Source organism: Protopterus annectens, chromosome 5.part0 (assembly GCF_019279795.1).
Source record: "Protopterus annectens isolate FY-2018-M chromosome 5.part0, PAN1.0, whole genome shotgun sequence".
Classification (NCBI taxonomy): domain Eukaryota; kingdom Metazoa; phylum Chordata; order Ceratodontiformes; family Protopteridae; genus Protopterus; species Protopterus annectens.
The window spans coordinates 1359422244-1359440472 of NC_056735.1; the positions used below are offsets into that span (position 1 = coordinate 1359422244).

Consider the following 18229-nt stretch of genomic DNA (forward strand, 5'->3'; position numbering starts at 1 on the left):
CATTTCCCACACATACCACATTTCTTCATACCCCACCTTTTAGAAAATTCTCCTATAGAATTATCCTGTCACCCTGATTTCTCCAACATTTCTTTAAAATTAGCTGCTGTTTTATGTACAAAACTCATGAATCCCTGAATAACTTATAAAGATAATCATTTGGTTTAAAAATGGTCCAGTTTTTTCTAATTATATCAATCTTCTCCATACCAATACTATAAGGTATAACAAAGGCTCTCTTAAAATATTTTCATTCTGTATTACTCAGTTTATTACCATTCACTATTTCATTGTGAAGACATTGCCCTATTAAAGTTTTGTATTTAACTCCCCAACCATCAGTAACTTCTCTCATAATCCTTTTTACTAACAACTGTGGATATCATCTCAAGGAACATACTCTTCAAAATAATAGCATCTTTTAAAAATCTTTTTTGTCTGATTATTATTCTGGCTATTTTAACAAAATGGCCTCTTACCAGTTTTTTTTTTTTTTTTTGTAGTGGAAGGGATGAAAACTGTTAAAATACAAATATGTATTAGAAAGGGTTGGCTTCCTATAAATGCTAAACTCAAAACCAACTGTATTCTTAAAAATAGTAGTATGCAAGTAGTAAATGAAATTAAACTTGTAGGAATAAATACATTTTAAATACATAGTTGTATTATTAATATAATCAATAAATTAATGGATTGCATCAATAGGACCATTACAAATAATAAATATATCATACAAAGACCTTAAATATAATTTGCAATGAGAATAAAGTCTTAAGGGAAATAAATATTTAACCCTCCCAAGACCACATAACAAGATTGATGTAGCATGAGACACATGATACCCCCATACCTACACCCTTGATCTTTCTCCCTCAAAAAAAAAGTAGTTATTCGGCAATGCCAAATCCATCAACTTCATCAGCAAAAAAATATCATTATTTTATAAAAAAATTACAATCAGCCAGGGCATAATTAAACATATCCTTACCTTTATCCTTTGGGATGCATGTAAATAAGTTAACTACATCTATTGTAAAGAAATACAAATTATCATTCAACAATTCTTGTGTAATTTCCCCTAAAAAGTCCCATGAATCTTTCAAAACATGGGTGGCTTGCTGAAAAAAGGTTTCAACAGTCCATCAATAAAAAAACTAAAGGATATATTTTTGAACCTTGTTTAGTTACAATAGGCCACAGGGGAGGTTTACTGATATCTTAATGAAACTTGGGGATACCAAAGATTGAAGAGATAAAAGGAGATTTATTGGATAAAAATGTATGTAGAGAATTTGAAATAATCCCTTGTAAATGTCAGTTTTCCAAGAATAAATCAATCTTCCTATAAGAAATGTTAATTTCATTCTGTGATGCTGTACTATATATGTTACCATCGTGTAGTATATCAAACATATGCCCTACATAATTAATGGAAAAAAAAGATTACTATGAGGGAATTACAAAAATCAGTGAAGGAAGAGGAGAGAAGAGAAGAGAAGAGAGGAGAAGAGAGGAGAGGAGAGGAGAGGAGAGGAAAAGAGAAGAGAAGAGAAGAGAGGAGGAGAGGAGAGAAGAGAAGAGAAGAGGGTCAGCACCAGGTTTAGATATGCTATTTTATGAGGAGATGAATGAAGATGACAATCTTTTGTAAAGTAGTCAATGAATAGTTAGTGGAGGATATAAAGAAAAAAAGAAATATGTAATGGTATAATAAAATTTATATGCAGGAAAGGTAAAAAAAGATATTAAGAACTAAAGACCTATAACATTAGGTAATACGGACTATAACATTTTTGTGAGAATAATGCAAAAATGGATGGGAAAGATTCAAAACGAAATGATAGAAGATGCAGTATTCAGTAGTAAAGATAGTTATACATGTCAATAATAGATAAAGGAGTTAAAACTATATATGTTTAGTGACGTGATGTAACAAATGCATTTGATAGAGTACATCATAAAGCTATGTTGAGGATTCTTGAAGCATATGGAATAAACTTAAAATAGTGCAAGTTATAAATAAAAAACATGCTATGAAAATTTCAGTATGAAAGTGATGATAAATGGATGTCTTATAAGAATGTCTAAAAATAAAAAGGGTAATGCAAGGATGTCCACTAAGTATGTTTTTGTTTGTGTTAGTGAAGAATGTGATAATACAGACTTATAAGTGTAAAAGAAAGTATGCAGTTTACAAAATGAATAAAGGAGTTATAGTACCAACTTGTATGCCATATGCTAATGCTCTTGTTATTATTACAAAAAATCATGAGTGGATGAGGAAGGTGATTGAAAATAATGGAACAGCATTAAAAATAAAGATTGCAGTTTAATACAAGAAGTAAGGGTTTTGGTAAAATAAAAATGCAAATGGAATTTATTATAACAGAAAAGAAATGATAAGTATGAAATTTAGCAGATATGAAAAAGGTTATGGAACAAAGGAAGGTTAAATAGAAAAAAGCAAGGAAAAAGAGCATGGTGAAGTTTTAAATTATCATTTTTATAAGAAAGTTTATATGTTATAGACATATGTACTAGGAAAATCAACAAATGTGGGAGATGTAAACATGTTTCCAGAAAGTATAGAAAAATATTTACTAAGAGATTTTTTTCAGTTTTATTTTGGGGATAAGATTAAATCCTATGAGAAGTGCTGAAATATATAATAAAAAAGAAGGATGTTTGCTTTTAAAGCATTCTGTTGTTTGTCTCATCTGTACATTTGCTAAGAATAAAATGCTGTTGAAAAAATGTTGTGTATGATATTTGATGAGCACATTTCTTTGTGGCTAAAAGTGGATCAAGGGCACTCCTCTTATACCGCCCATAACCCTACCCATCTCTCCCCCTCTCCCTGTCCACTGCCCACTCATTTTGTGATGTTATCATCATGTCAGATGATGGAAACACCCTCTATTATTTCTGCCAATTTACCAGGCTTTCCTGTAAAAAGCATAGTAACTCTGCAGATTTTCTTTTTTTTTAAACAGAATACTGGAGTTTGTCCAGTGTTTTCCAGACTACAGGACAATCGGTATGATTTCCAGATAGTCTGGAAAAAAATGGATCGGTGGTAACACTAAATGAGCTACACTTACTTATTGTTCAATGGAAACTCTAAAGGACAGGTTGTACAGATAATCTGTAACCAGTCTAATGAAAAGTTTGTTTAAACCCTACAGTGACAGTTCTTTGTGAAATGTTGAGTGATTCACTGAATGTTTGGTCCCTCAGGTATGCATTTCTTAATTTGATGAGCTATACAAAACTTGTTCTATAGAAATTCTAAATGACAGATTGTACAAGTAATTTCAAAACTAGTTTAATGAAGAATTTGCTTAAGCTTTGTAAAAAAAACTGAGTTGTTCACAGAGTTGAATTGTTTAGACAGATTGACAAACAATAAACTAATAAGCTGACTTTCTTCCACTGAAGTGAGGATGATGTACATAAATGCAAGGAGAGTATCAGCCCTGATCTGTCCTTTCTTAACAGCTTGTTATGCAATTCATAAGCTGGGAGGCATGACTTTAGCTGCTTAGCAACCGCTTTTTTCAAATTTTTTGCTAATGTGGAAAGCAACAAAATATGCCTCTGACTCACTTTTAGTTAGTGGGCATTGGGTGGGGAGAAGTGATGTTAGCAGTTTTCAGAATTTTGGAAGGTGTACACACTGAAGTTAGAAATTTAAAATATGTCTAAGAAGTTTATTAATAAACTTATAGCCAGTTCGGATGAATTTTGAGTTGCATATTTTGCGCATGTTTGAAAGTGCTTTCCCCAGGTAATCCTGTTTCTTCCCTGCTGCTCTAAACTGTCCATTAATGTTGCGTTTTCCCTAACGTTTGTGACTCAGATTGAGGATCAAAAGGGTCTATGATAGACAAGTTTTCTTACCTAGGTAAAAAATGGATAAACTAAATTATGACAGACAATCTATGCCAATATGATAATGGAAAAAATGCAGGTCAACAGAGCCAGATCATGGTGATAGGGCTATAGGCAGGGTAATGGATAAAGTCCTCCCACACGGCATCCCCTGCCCAGCCATTCCGCTCTCCCATTACTTGGCTATTTCTCCCCAGTTACTATAAACACTGTTCTAATTATCAGTGTGATACTATTTTCGTCTTTACTTCAACAAAGATTAGAGATATTAAAACTTTCATTTCAAATTTTGTAGCACAAATATTGATAGCTATTTGCTATTCAAAACAAAACAATACAGTCTCACAGCATAAACAGACGTAACGTGGACAGTAAGGTTCTCTGCCCTTGAAACTCACATTCATGGAAATGGCTTTAAAACCCACATTCAAAGAAAATGCATCTGGCCAGTTGCAGATTAAGTCTACCTTCAGGCTGTTTTCAAGCCATAGGCCCTTTGCACACATTTCTGGACCATGCATATGTTCTTTGGTGCACCATCCTGATTGTATTAAATTATATTCCTTGTATAATGCAACACTACTTGTTAGAGTGTGATTTAAATTTTAGGTTTGAACATTTTTCCAGTAAGCAAGGAAACAAAACTTATGAACCAATAAGGATAAAGCTACTCATTGCAGAACATTTCAATCGCGAAAGCCCACTCAAATTTGTAGCATTACCATCCACCAATATCAGTCAATTTAAACAAACTCTGCAGAAGTAAAAGTCATCTGAATAATTCTACAATAAAGAGATCTACAACTAATGAAGAGGTTGCAACTGGCAAACATCTTTATATTTCAGTGTTTCATGTATAAATTCAGTGCTTGCTGGCCTTGAAAAATAAATGGCCCATGTTACATTTAAAAAAAAAAATTGTAAACTGGTAATATTGCAATATAGAATGGCTATCAAACCAGCAACAGGTCATAGCTATTAGGATCTCATCCAAAGGAGGACACACTTAGAAGTGTGGCACCTCCAGCCACTATTAAAGAAGTGACTGCAATATCAGCACTCCATGCACATGGTGTGGAAGTAGAAATCACAGCCTTGTGCACCAAAGGCAAGTATACTACCTGTTGTGCTACTAACACTACTTTTAAAAATTTTAGCACAAACAAGGATGATGGCCATTTGCTAAATAAAACAGTTACACATTGAAAACAGACTTAGCACAAGCAACAGTACATTTCTCTTCCCTTGAAACTCAACATTCCTTGCAAATTTGCAGAAAATCAAATTTATGAAAATGCTCTGAAGCTCAACAGTCTTTGAAAATGCACAGAAGCTCAACAGTCCTTGAAAATGTACAGAAAATCAACATTCTTTGAAAATGTACTGACATGCAACATTCCTTAAAATATCCTCTGGGATCCTGTATTGAAGACAAAGTGCTTGAGCATGAATGAGTTTACCAACCTGCCATCCTTTACTGGGACATTACACACACACACACACACACACACACACACACACACACACACACACACACACACACACACACACACACACACACACTCACACACCTCCACTAACTTGCTATTTCCTTCATGAATGCTGTGTTTAGCAGGAACGACAACAGCATAAATCCAAAGACTGCACGCTCTCTTTCAGTTTAAATGTGTGCGCATCATACTTAAGATGCATGTTCAGATAGTACTACTGACACACTCTGCATATGTCTCTTCAAGAAAAAATGCTACGCATGGAGAGTGCATTCTTAAAGAAGAAATGCAAGTTTTGTGGCATATCCCCAGCCAGTAGGCCCCCCTCCCTATCTAGTGGGGTCTCCCCAAGCCAGTCGTCCCTAGGTCAGCTAGTGCTGGATTTGCCTCTGCAGGCCAATTCTATAAATATGCTTTTTGAAGAACAAACACAAATACCAACCCTTTCTGGTAAAGAAGTCCCAGTAAAGAAAACTAAAAAAAAAAAAAAAAATTAATCCAGCAAGACAGAGGGACTCCAAAATGGCCAGTTCCAATAAAAACATTTTTATTGTCAACAGCACGAGTGCTTTCACAGACTGAGCTGCTTCTTCAGGTAATGTCTATCAAACTAAAAAACTCAGTTTCAATACCATATTGTGTTGTTGACAATAAAAGGTTTTTATTGAAATTGGCCATTTTTTGGAGTCCCTCTGTCTTGCTGGATTCTTTTTGAAAAGATTTGAGCTGAGACACTTACTTTTCTGGAAAGACAAGTCCATATTGTGTTTGATTATAGTTTAAAACATTTTTAAAAGCCCACTACTAGTGAACAATCAGAAAAAACAAAAGAGAGTTTTTCAAATTTTTATTTTGTAAATATTGCACTTTATTGACATTTGTTGTGAAGCTTACTATACAGAGAAACATTATATATGACTCATGAGTTTATAATAAAACCAGAATAGATGTATTTAGCAATTAAAGATTATACGTGTTTTCTATTAATCCCAAAAAAAGCAAACAAAAAAACAACAACAGACCACATGTAGTTAGATTTAATCTCAGTTCAAATGTTGGGATTCAGGGAGCGTTTTGCAATTATTGCTAATAGGTTGATGTGGGTTGGTAGTGAGAATCTCTCTGAATCAAACATTACAGTGTTAAAATTAACAATGATAATATTCTTAAAACAGACCATGCATGGTGGTATTATAGGCACTCCCTCAACATTCACACAGGCACCCATGATGCAACTCAGTCATCACTTTAGACACTTCCTACCATATCTTAATTATAGTTCTTCAGCTGTAATGGTCCTGTCTTATTCATTCTGATTTTTAGATTTTGACTCTGAAATTCATGTTATTTTGCTGAATTTGATTTTACATTGATGTTAAAGACTTGAAAGACAATATTTGGACATTAATTTCAACTTAATTTTCAAAATGTCATTTTTTTTTTTTTTATCAATGATTGATTTCTCAAATCTAGCTATTTTTATAAAATTAATTACTTATATGTTTACTGCATATGTACACATATTTTTGCCGGAAATAATGTTACCCACACACGCACACAGATACACATATATATATATATATATATATATATATATATATATATATATGGTTCCCATTCAGAAGCCTGAAACATCATAAGCCTGAAAATCAAAATCCTGAAACCAAAAGCCTGAAAATTCAGAATCCTGAAAACTCAAAATCCTGAAAGCCCAAAATCCTGAAAGACCAAAATCCTGAAACTCAAAATCCTGAAAACACAAAATAGACATACTGATGTCATTGTGGCTTTGCTATTGTTAGCCCTGTGGTGTTAGATCATGCGTTGGGGTCAGGTAAGTGTGCGGTTGGTTTTATTTTAGGGTTAGGGGCGGTTTCAGTGAGTTAGGGTTAGGGCGCAGGTTAGGCATGTATGCAATAGTGACAAATATTGGGGTTAGGGGCGGTTTAAGTGAGTTAGGTTTAGGGCGCGGGTCAGGTGAATGTGCGATAGTGACGGACCTTAGGGTTAGGATTAGGGTCAGGGTCAGTTGGTAGATATTAGTGTCTTTATAGTGACATATTAGCATTATTTGTGTTATCAGGATTTTGAGTTTCAGGATTTTGGTCTTTCAGGATTTTGGGCTTTCAGGATTTTGAGTTTTCAGGATTCTGAATTTTCAGGCTTTTGGTTTCAGGATTTTGATTTTCAGGCTTATGATGTTTCAGGCTTCTGAATGGGAACCATATATATATATATATATATATATATATATATATATATATATATATATATATATATGGACCTAGGACTCTTGCACGAATGCACTTTTTACCAAATCGCTAATGGACGGGCATAAAATGCTTTTCACCGAAGCAGCATTTACATAGGTTCATAGATTAGTACTAGGCTAACTGCCCTTGCAAGTCTAGCCAATTATCCTTTGTGAGACTCAAACCCTGCACCTTGTGTTTGTAAGGCAAACACCTTACCCATTAGGCCATCCTCCCAACCCCGTACGTATGCCTGTTGTGCCAGTCGTGCTACGGTGCGGATAAGGGAAAGTTCCCTTTTCCCTACTGTAGTGCGATCTCAGAGTGAGAATATTAAAATAGGGGGTTGTGGGGGGTGCAGGGGGGCTTTCCCCCTAAGTAAAAGTAGATTTAATGTTTTTTTTAACACACTTTAGCAAAAGCGCGGTGCTTTCGTTAAAGTGTGTTCGGTGACAGTGGATTTGGACTGTTGAACTTTCGGTCATCAGTCCTAGATCCATATATATATATATATATATATATATATATATATATATATATATATATATATATAATGATATAGATAAAATAAGTGTGTGTTTGTTTGTGTGTGTGTGTGTGTGTGTGTGTGTATATATATGTATATATATATATATATATATATATATATATATATATATCTATACATACAGGTGTGTTGTGTGTGTGTGTGTGCATATGTATATATTGCAATAATTTTCTTATATTTAATTGTGGCATCATACATTTCCTGCTCTAACTTACAAATAGTGCTTAGGAAACAAGAGGTCTAATAAAGATGAAGGCTAAGTTAGTGAGCCTAAAACTGAATTCTGGTTTATGGATTTATAGTGTTTTTTTTTTTTTTTTTTTTCATTTGCTTGGGCTCTTAAACCCTTGTGATTCAGTTTCTGAATAGCAAATGCCACCTCTCTGCTCGACACTCTCATCTCCTTCACTTCCTGCAACATGCCAGTACCTGTCCTACCTGTAACCTGGCCCTTCTACTTCCTCCACAACTGGCCATTTTCATTGCTTGTGCTGATTGCCTATCTTCCTGTGTTCCAATCAATCCCTTCCCTAAATCTTCTTTGCTCTTCCTAGAAGATTCCTTTATCTTCCTAGAAGATTCCTTTAATGTAGCGTCATTCCCTACCCAGTTCTCTTTTAGTGTTTTTGTTATGTTGGCACAACATGGTCTCCTCTGGCACTATCTTTCCTACCCAAGACTTCTCACCATTTCTTTCATCTGTCCTTTCACAATGGCTTCCTTTTTCTTACTTTCACTCCTCAAACTGCTCTAGGTCAGACCATGAAATTTTGCCTCCCTTTTCCCCTGTGTGTTAACCACCTGTTGACAACTGTTCTCCCTGCACTATATAATGTGCATTGCTAAAGGGTTGTATTTAGGGTCCTGTGTTTATATAAACACTTACACAGACAGACACACAGACAAGCAGATAGATAGACAGATAGACATATAGATAGATTGAAGGATCGCGTGACAGATAGACAGATAGACAGATAGACATATAGATAGATTGAAGGATCGCTTGACAGATAGACAGATAGACAGATAGACATATAGATAGATTGAAGGATCGCTTGACAGATAGACAGATAGACAGAGAGACATATAGATAGATTGAAGGATCGCTTGACAGATAGAAAGATAGACAGATAGACAAATAGACATATAGATAGATTGAAGGGTCGCTTGACAGATAGACAGATAGACAGATAGACAGATAGATAGATTGAAGGATCGCTTGACAGATAGACAGATAGACAGATAGACATATAGATAGATTGAAGGATCGCTTGACAGATAGACAGATAGACAGATAGACAGATAGATAGATTGAAGGATCACTTGACAGATAGACAGATAGTCAGATAGACATATAGATAGACTGAAGGATCGCTTGACAGATAGACAGATAGACAGATAGACAGAAAGATAGATTGAAGGATCGCTTGACAGATAGACAGATAGACAGATAGATAGATTGAAGGATCGCTTGACAGATAGACAGATAGACAGATAGATAGATTGAAGGATCGCTTGACAGATAGACAGATAGACAGATAGATAGATTGAAGGATCGCTTGACAGATAGGCAGATAGACAGATAGACAGACAGATAGATTGAAGGATCGCTTGACAGATAGATAGACAGATAGACAGATAGATAGATTGAAGGATCGCTTGACAGATAGACAGATAGACAGATAGATAGATTGAAGGATCGCTTGACAGATAGACAGATAGACAGATAGATAGATTGAAGGATCGCTTGACAGATAGACAGATAGACAGATAGATAGATAGATAGATAGATAGATAGATAGATAGATAGATAGATAGATAGATAGATTGAAGGATCGCTTGACAGATAGACAGATAGACAGATAGATAGACAGATAGACAGATAGATAGATTGAAGGATTGCTTGACAGATAGATAGACAGATAGACAGATAGATAGATTGAAGGATCGCTTGACAGATAGACAGATAGACAGATAGACAGATAGACAGATAGATTGAAGGATCGCTTGACAGATAGACAGATAGACAGATAGATAGATTGAAGGATTGCTTGACAGATAGACAGATAGACAGATAGATAGATTGAAGGATCGCTTGACAGATAGACAGATAGACAGATAGACAGATAGATAGATTGAAGGATCGCTTGACAGATAGACAGATAGACAGATAGACAGATAGATAGATTGAAGGATCGCTTGACAGATAGACAGATAGACAGATAGACAGATAGATTGAAGGATCGCTTGACAGATAGACAGATAGACAGATAGACAGATAGATAGATTGAAGGATCGCTTGACAGATAGACAGACAGATAGACAGATAGATAGTTTGAAGGATCGCTTGACAGATAGACAGATAGACAGATAGATAGATTGAAGGATCGCTTGACAGATAGACAGATAGACAGATAGATAGATTGAAGGATCGCTTGACAGATAGACAGATAGACAGATAGACAGATAGACAGATAGATAGAGTGAAGGATCGCTTGACAGATAGACAGATAGACAGATAGACAGATAGATAGATTGAAGGATCGCTTGGCAGATAGACAGATAGACAGATAGACAGATAGATAGATTGAAGGATCGCTTGACAGATAGACAGACACATAGACAGATAGATAGATTGAAGGATCGCTTGACAGATAGACAGATAGACAGATTGAAGGATCGCTTGACAGATAGACAGATAGACAGATAGACAGATAGACAGATAGATAGGTAGACAGATAGATAGATAGATAGATAGATAGATAGATAGATAGATAGACAGATAGCTAGATGACAGACAGAGATATGGATATGTGTAGAGTAATGAATTAAGACCTCCTTAAGCTTCTCATTAAGGAATTTTACTCAACTGGCATACATTTTCCACTTTATATTTTTTTCATTTCACAGCATAAACTCCATTTATTACGAATCTTTGACTTTCACAGAACACACAAAGGATGCGTTTATAAGTTAAATCTTGCCTTTACTGAAACCACATCAATATACGAATTTAATAAAACATTTTAATATTTTTTGATTAATTCTCAAACTTAAATAATAATCCTTAAATAGTTCACTAAAGTTAACTGATTCACAGTTCTCCTCAGTATTATTTTAAGGTTCACTTATGCTGAATGTACAAGCTTCATTTAGTTGTATGCCTGCCTTATTTCAAGTTATTTTCCTTCAGGACCCCTGCTATCTCTGATATTCCATTACCACTATGGGATGAATCTTCTCTTTCAAAGCCTGTGAAGTTCTTCTCTTCAATAGGCTTTTACCAGAGTATCAGACTCCCACCAATAAAACTGTCTTGGACTGTCCCTGACCTGGGTATCATGCTCTCTCTTATATAGCTCCTATAGATCAGGCCCCTTGTGCAGACCTCTGTAACCTCTCTAGAATGCAAATGTCTCTGTTATTTCCACCTTCCGTTGTCTTTTTGTAGAAGAATTCCTTCCTGGGTAACTTGTTCTCCACTTATAGATGATGATATTACATGATAGATCTTCCTTCTCATTCTGCTTTACCTGTGTACTGTTCTGTTGAATTATACATGCATGTACATGTGCATATACATGTATGGAGATATAAATCTCATAGCCATTAATGATGAAGCTCAGTGTATATTACATAATTTCCAGCCACTTGATCTCATAAACCAATTAACATAAACACTTCTATCTGATTTCAACACGTCTTCTTACAAACAGATGTAAAAACAATAAGTTGAATCATTAAAAAAGAGATGCTTCCACAAGTAAACGCTCCAACAGCCAAATCCAAACCAGTAATAAAGAGGAACAAAAACAGTAGATGCTGGAGCGATACAAGGCTGTAAAATACAAATCACATCCAATATACGATAAAAATCAGTTTATTCCAACAACAAAGGTAAGCTCTTTCACCCAGAAGGGCTTCATCAGACCATAACTATTCCCAAAATTCAAAGGTTTTAATTACCAATACTGGTTAGAAACACATAACAATTCACTCTTAAAGCACCAGACATTTAAACTTAAATTATGTATAAAAGTATATAGAAAACAATTAAACAGCTCTCTACTCAAACTGTTAGTTAAAAAATAATGAATAATAATAATATCATATGCATATACATATTGACAAAAACATATATAGACATTTAAAAACATTAACAAATACTGTGTATATAAAAAAAAATGGCAGAAAAAGAAACACACTCCCTATCTAACCCTAAGCCCTCTAGACTTCAGGAAGGGTTTAATGGGTACCTTATCATTAAGGCCAGGGTATTGATATGCCCTAAGCCTTATGATCCACTTCGCTTCTTGACTGTCAGTATAAGTCTTAATATCCCCACCTCTAGGATTCGGACGTGTCATTTCTATAACCTTGAACCTGAAGACATGAGTTTCATCAATATCTAAAACATGCTTTGAGAGTGCATTAACAGCAGAACCAATCCTGATCTGGTATAAATGTTCATGGATCCTATCCCTGAATTTCCAATTAGTCTTACCCACATAATACATCCCAAAAGTCTCACAAGAAGCAAGATAAACAACATGTTCGGACATACAATCAGCAGATACCTGGAAGATATATTCATGTAGATCCAGGGGATGAATAAAAATACTATTAGAATCTATGAACCCACAAAAATTGCATTATCTACAAGGAAAAGTCACATAGGCATCATGTCACCTAAAATATCCACCAAATCAATAACTTTACACAAAGACACTACAACAAGTCAAAATCAATACAATAACCAATCAACAAGGAGGATCTGTTGCTGATCGTAATTGTTGCACTCCTCATGGATGAATGAAAACTAATGAAGTTTATGCTGGTTTTCCTGTCACCAAATGTTGTGACTTAATGTCTGCAGATAATTATCTCCCTGGGAGGGGAATGCTGGGAGTTTACGAAGATCGAAGATAGCCCATTACTATATTTACATCTTTGTAGCATAGCTCCCAACCCTCCATCTCCAAAATGAGGAACACTGTCTGTTTTAATGTGTGACAAATGGGCAAAATGTGGAACACTTACAAACAGCTTACTAACAACTTCACTTAGGAAGCACATAAGATGGTTAAAATGTGCTAATTTACATAAAAAAACTTATCTTGATGAATTAATATGAGTCTGCTCTCTTCATCATGGATATCAGTTAAAAAATACCTAACATTGAATGTGCGACAGATACTTTCAATGTGAAACTTCAAGGAACATGAATGTTTCAGGACCTCAAATGAGGAACAATCCCCATAATGAGGTGCACTTGAAAGGTATGCTTTGTAGGAAAAGCAGATAAGACATGCAGATGTCAAATCTGTTTGCTAGAAATTCCTGAGTGTGTGTGTGTGTGTGTGTAAATCAAATCTCAAAGAGTGTCTGTGTGTCAGCTAGTCAGAGCAGGGACACAGAGCATTGGTTTCACAGAGATGGTGATGGAGGACTTGGCTTGGAACACTCGGTTGAGGATTAAACTCATCAGCTGTGTCAGTGGAAAGTCTTATGTGGGGCCTGGAGTGAGAGATGAAAACCCAGACCCTGGACTGAGTGTGTTCCTGTATGCTATTAAAGGAAATTGTGCTTGGTGCAGAGAGCTGCATCTGATAATTCTGTGTATCTATTTCAGTCCCAAGTGAGCATCCTTCACTGGTGTTAGTGGTGAGGATTGACATTCCCTTATTACTGGCCCAGAGCAGGGATGTCACATTCACAATAAAACAAGGTGGTTTAGGATTTCTTGATTTGCAGGAATATTTCAGAGCTACACATTTAAGGCTTATATACATAACACAAGCAAAAGCATATAATTCAAAGTTGAAAGGGGTGATATGATGATTGGGGGGTGAAATTCAAGAAATAGGAAGAGAGTTGGATTTTGGATGTAGATTCTTAAGGAGAGTAATAACAATCATACAGAATATTATATATGTAAACCTACAGAACATGTTCTAAGAGCTTAACTAACATAGGAATGGAAAAAGGAAATTTTGCCAGTAAGAATGACTGCAAGTAGGCATAGAAAATATGCAAGAGGGGGCTGGGATTTATTGGAGAAAACTGGCAAAGGAACCAACATATTGGGAGTGAATAACTAGACAAAGAAAGGAAATAATGTGGGGTGAGGCCAAAATGAAGTCTGGACTGCAGTTTATAGACTGCCTTCCCTACCATGGATTGATATCAAAGTACAGAGCAAACAGAAAGAGATATGTGAGTCCTATATTTAAGATCTGCACTGGCAGAGGTTTTAGACAAACCTAGAACAGAAGTTGCTGCTAAAAATGATAATTAGTAGAGCATATAAAATATACTGCATGATGCCTATAAAAATCAATTGGTAGAGGCTAGACAAGATTGGGAAGAGAGCCTGGAAATGCAGTCTACAAGGAAGCAATGGGAGGACATACATATGGCTCCCAAGTATTCAAGAAAGTCCACAGAGCTTATGAGTTTTGTTTTAAGGTGTTTGCATTGTTATATTTCTACCTCAAGCAGACTTCAAACATTTTTTTTCAGGCAGACAGCAAATGGAACAGGTATGATGGGAAAGAAAGAGATAATTAGGAACATGTTTTTTGGGAGTAAAGGGTTATAACTAAGAAAATGATTCTTTTGAGTTTGGATGCAGGATCTGAATTGTCTGCCTATAATAAGGCATTATTAAGTTTCATTTTGATAGCTACCAAAAAGAGCAATTACTGGAATACGGAAATGAAAATTTAAACCAGCTGTATTTGATGTATTGAATATTGTAAAAGATAGAAAATGGAAGGAGGTTCTTAAGAAAAGAGAAGGAGCAAAGTAAATACGAATAAATGTAATTTGTAGGAACAAGACATGAAGAATAATGTTCAGGAGTGTGGATTAAGGGAAAGCAGGAATTGAAAAATTCATATTCTGCTGGACTGAAAATCAGTTGCTATAATGACAAAAACATATATAATGTATATTGTATGTACATTTAAAAATGTTAATATAGTTTGTTTTCTTTTATATTAATATATGTGTGCCTATATATCAAGTGATAATTAAATAAAGGTATAAAACACAAAATACCCAATAGGAAGATAACTGGAATAAGAAGCAGAACCACGACAAAATAAAATGCTCTTGTTTAATACAAAATGGTGAGCGCTTTTGCAATGGTAACCATTGCTTCATCAGACAATTCATTCAAAAGATCGCAGCATTTAAATACTTCGATTCATTACAAAAACAACCAATGCTACCACTCAAAAAATGTACTCCAGCGCTCAAAAATTAATTACTATGGTTACATATTACACTTGATTAATACCAGGATTTAATAAAATCTATTAAAAACACATATACAAAATATATAATACAAATAATATACAAAAAAATCACTTAGTGAATGCACGTGTTTTCTTTAATAAATATGCATGCATTTTTAATTATATTGAAATAGGCTGCAAGGGGATGCTATCATTCCAACCCAGGACTCACAATGTTCCCTCCATATGTTTTTATGTACTATGGTCTCCTCACTTTAGAGTGACGCTTAATAGGATGATAATATTATCTTAACCTTCTGAATTTTAGTGCCGGATTCAATGGAACAATGTCATTCAAGCCCAAGCCTCTGTGTGCTCCCAGTCGCAGAATCCACTTTACCTCCATGTTTTCTGTAGAGTTAACTATGTCCCCCATCCTAGCAATGACATTCTGAATGTGTAAGACCGGGACTAGAACTATAGGCTTATCATCCTTAGCCAATGTATGCCTAGCTAGAGCACTATATAACTGCCCTTTTCTGGTGCAATAGAGATGGTCCCTTATCCATTCCCTAAGTTGATGGTTGGTTTTACCAACATAGAATTGGAAACATGTTTTGCCGTGAGCCACATACACTACATTACTGGCGTTGCAATCAGCAGAATTCATAAATTCCCATAGATGCCCTGTTTCCGTGTGTTTAAAAAATCTGGACTCATCTATATAAATACAGTGTGCACATTGTCTACACCTATAGGAAGATAACTGAAATAAGAAGAACCACGACAAAATAAAATCCTCTTGTTTAATACAAAATGGTGAGCGCTTTTGCCGTGGTAACCATTGCTTCATCAGACAATTCATTCAAAAGATCGCAGCATTTAAATACTTCGATTCATTACAAAAACAACCAATCCAACCACACAAAAAATGTACTCCAGCGCTCAAAAATTAGTTACTATGGTTACATATTACACGTGATTAATACCAGGATTTAATAAAATCTATTAAAAACACATATACAAAATATATAATACAAATAATACACAAAAAAATCACTTAGTGAATGCATGTGTTTTCATGAATGCATGTGTTTATATCACTTGTTATAATGACAAAAAACACATATAATGTATAATGTATTTAAATTAAAAATTGAATATGGTTTGTTTTCTTTTATATTAATGCATGTGTGCTTGTGCGTCAAGTGATAATTAAATAAAGGTGTTTAAACAAAAAAATAGAGACAATAAAATAGAGTTGTAGTGAATTCTCTTAAGGGCAAGGCAGGACTGCAGATAGGTGTCTGCCAAGAAAGAAAACAGTGTTAACAAAATTAAGAACAGTAAAGCCCAAGGGGATGGGAAAGGTGCAAACAAAATCACATTCTACTTGGAAAATAGTTTTATGAATGAGACCTTGTACAAATCCTCCCAAGTAGGTATAAGAGCTGTAAAATAATAATAAAAGTAAAATGAGAATCCGAGCTACTAATAATAGCTTGGGGATTGACAACAGAAGACCAAAGTGAGTGGTTCATTAAAGTAATATATTTGTATTGCTTTGGAAAGTACATCTGAGAAACAAAGTCGTAATGCCTACCTAAAATCCATAGGCATGGAATAAAATGACATAAAAGAAAAAAATAGGAATTGTATTATAGCGGTGATGACAAGAACTGTTTTGAAATAGTTTATTCTTAACTCAAAAAAATGTGAACTAACAAAAAACAAACAAAAAAAGTTTATTGTTAAAGCAATGAGTAGGACACATGTTGGGGTAGACAGAATAGAACTCCTTCCTGGGCTTGTTAAACTCAGACAAAGATATAAAGAAAATGAAACATGACATGGGAATGAAAGGCAATTAAAAAGTGAGTAAAGAAATATTGGATATCAGATTGCTTGAAGCTGTTGAGAAAATAGCACCTGTAATGGGATTAAAGAATAAAACAACCAAGCAAAGAAAAAAACAAACAAGCCAACAAACAGAATCACATGAGAAAAGAAGAAGCCATTGGAACTAGATGAACAAACTGACAAACAACCCCATGAGCTTTAAGTCGTCAATAAAAAACAAAAAAAGGCAGTCATTGCGTTAGGAGCCAAGCCACTGGGTATGTCTCCCTTAAACAGACTCATGCATACTAAGAACACATAAACTAAAATAATTGATGTAGTCAGCTACAGAAGAGACCCTAAAAAATATAACCTCTACACAGGGCAGAGTAGTATGTGCTAACAGCCTGAATCCTGACTTCTTCTATCCCCAGGGCAAAAAGTTTCTCCACTGGTCTGAAGTCTGCAAGTAAGAAGAAGATATAGAGACAGAAAGAGAGTACAAGAAAGCTCTTTTGGCATGTAAAAATAGAAGGCAACAATAGCAGGTGATACCTGGAAATTTGTGGCTAGTGAAAATAATGACATTCAAAAATAGAATACATTTTACTAAATGTATCTTGGAAGTGCTGCATAAAAACAAGCCCAGAGTGCACTGAGTGAAAAATGGTTGATGAGAACATGACAAACTGAAGAGAGTGTAAGTAATTCAGTGGATGGGTAGAGCAATTAGGAATTGAATTCTTGGTAAGATCTGAACATGTTAGACAAGACAGATCATGAGTAAGAGAGTGGCGATGTGAAAGAAGAACAGGATGTAGAGGCTAATATGATAGTAAGGAATCCTTACCATTATCTCAGGACTTACAGAAGCATTTAAGGACTTACAAGAAATTTACACATGGAAGAAAGTTTAATAATTTTGGAAATTAGAATAGGACAGGAAGATGTCTGGATCATAAATAGTTA

The 18229-nt window shown here is 34.9% G+C and overlaps 1 protein-coding gene across 6 annotated transcripts in view; it reads right to left on the minus strand.

The window, feature by feature from the left end:
- The window catches only part of DLG2 (discs large MAGUK scaffold protein 2), a 4792098-nt gene that overhangs the window by 2863525 nt on the left and 1910344 nt on the right, over positions 1-18229 (minus strand). The gene's annotated exons all lie outside the window — the stretch shown is intronic.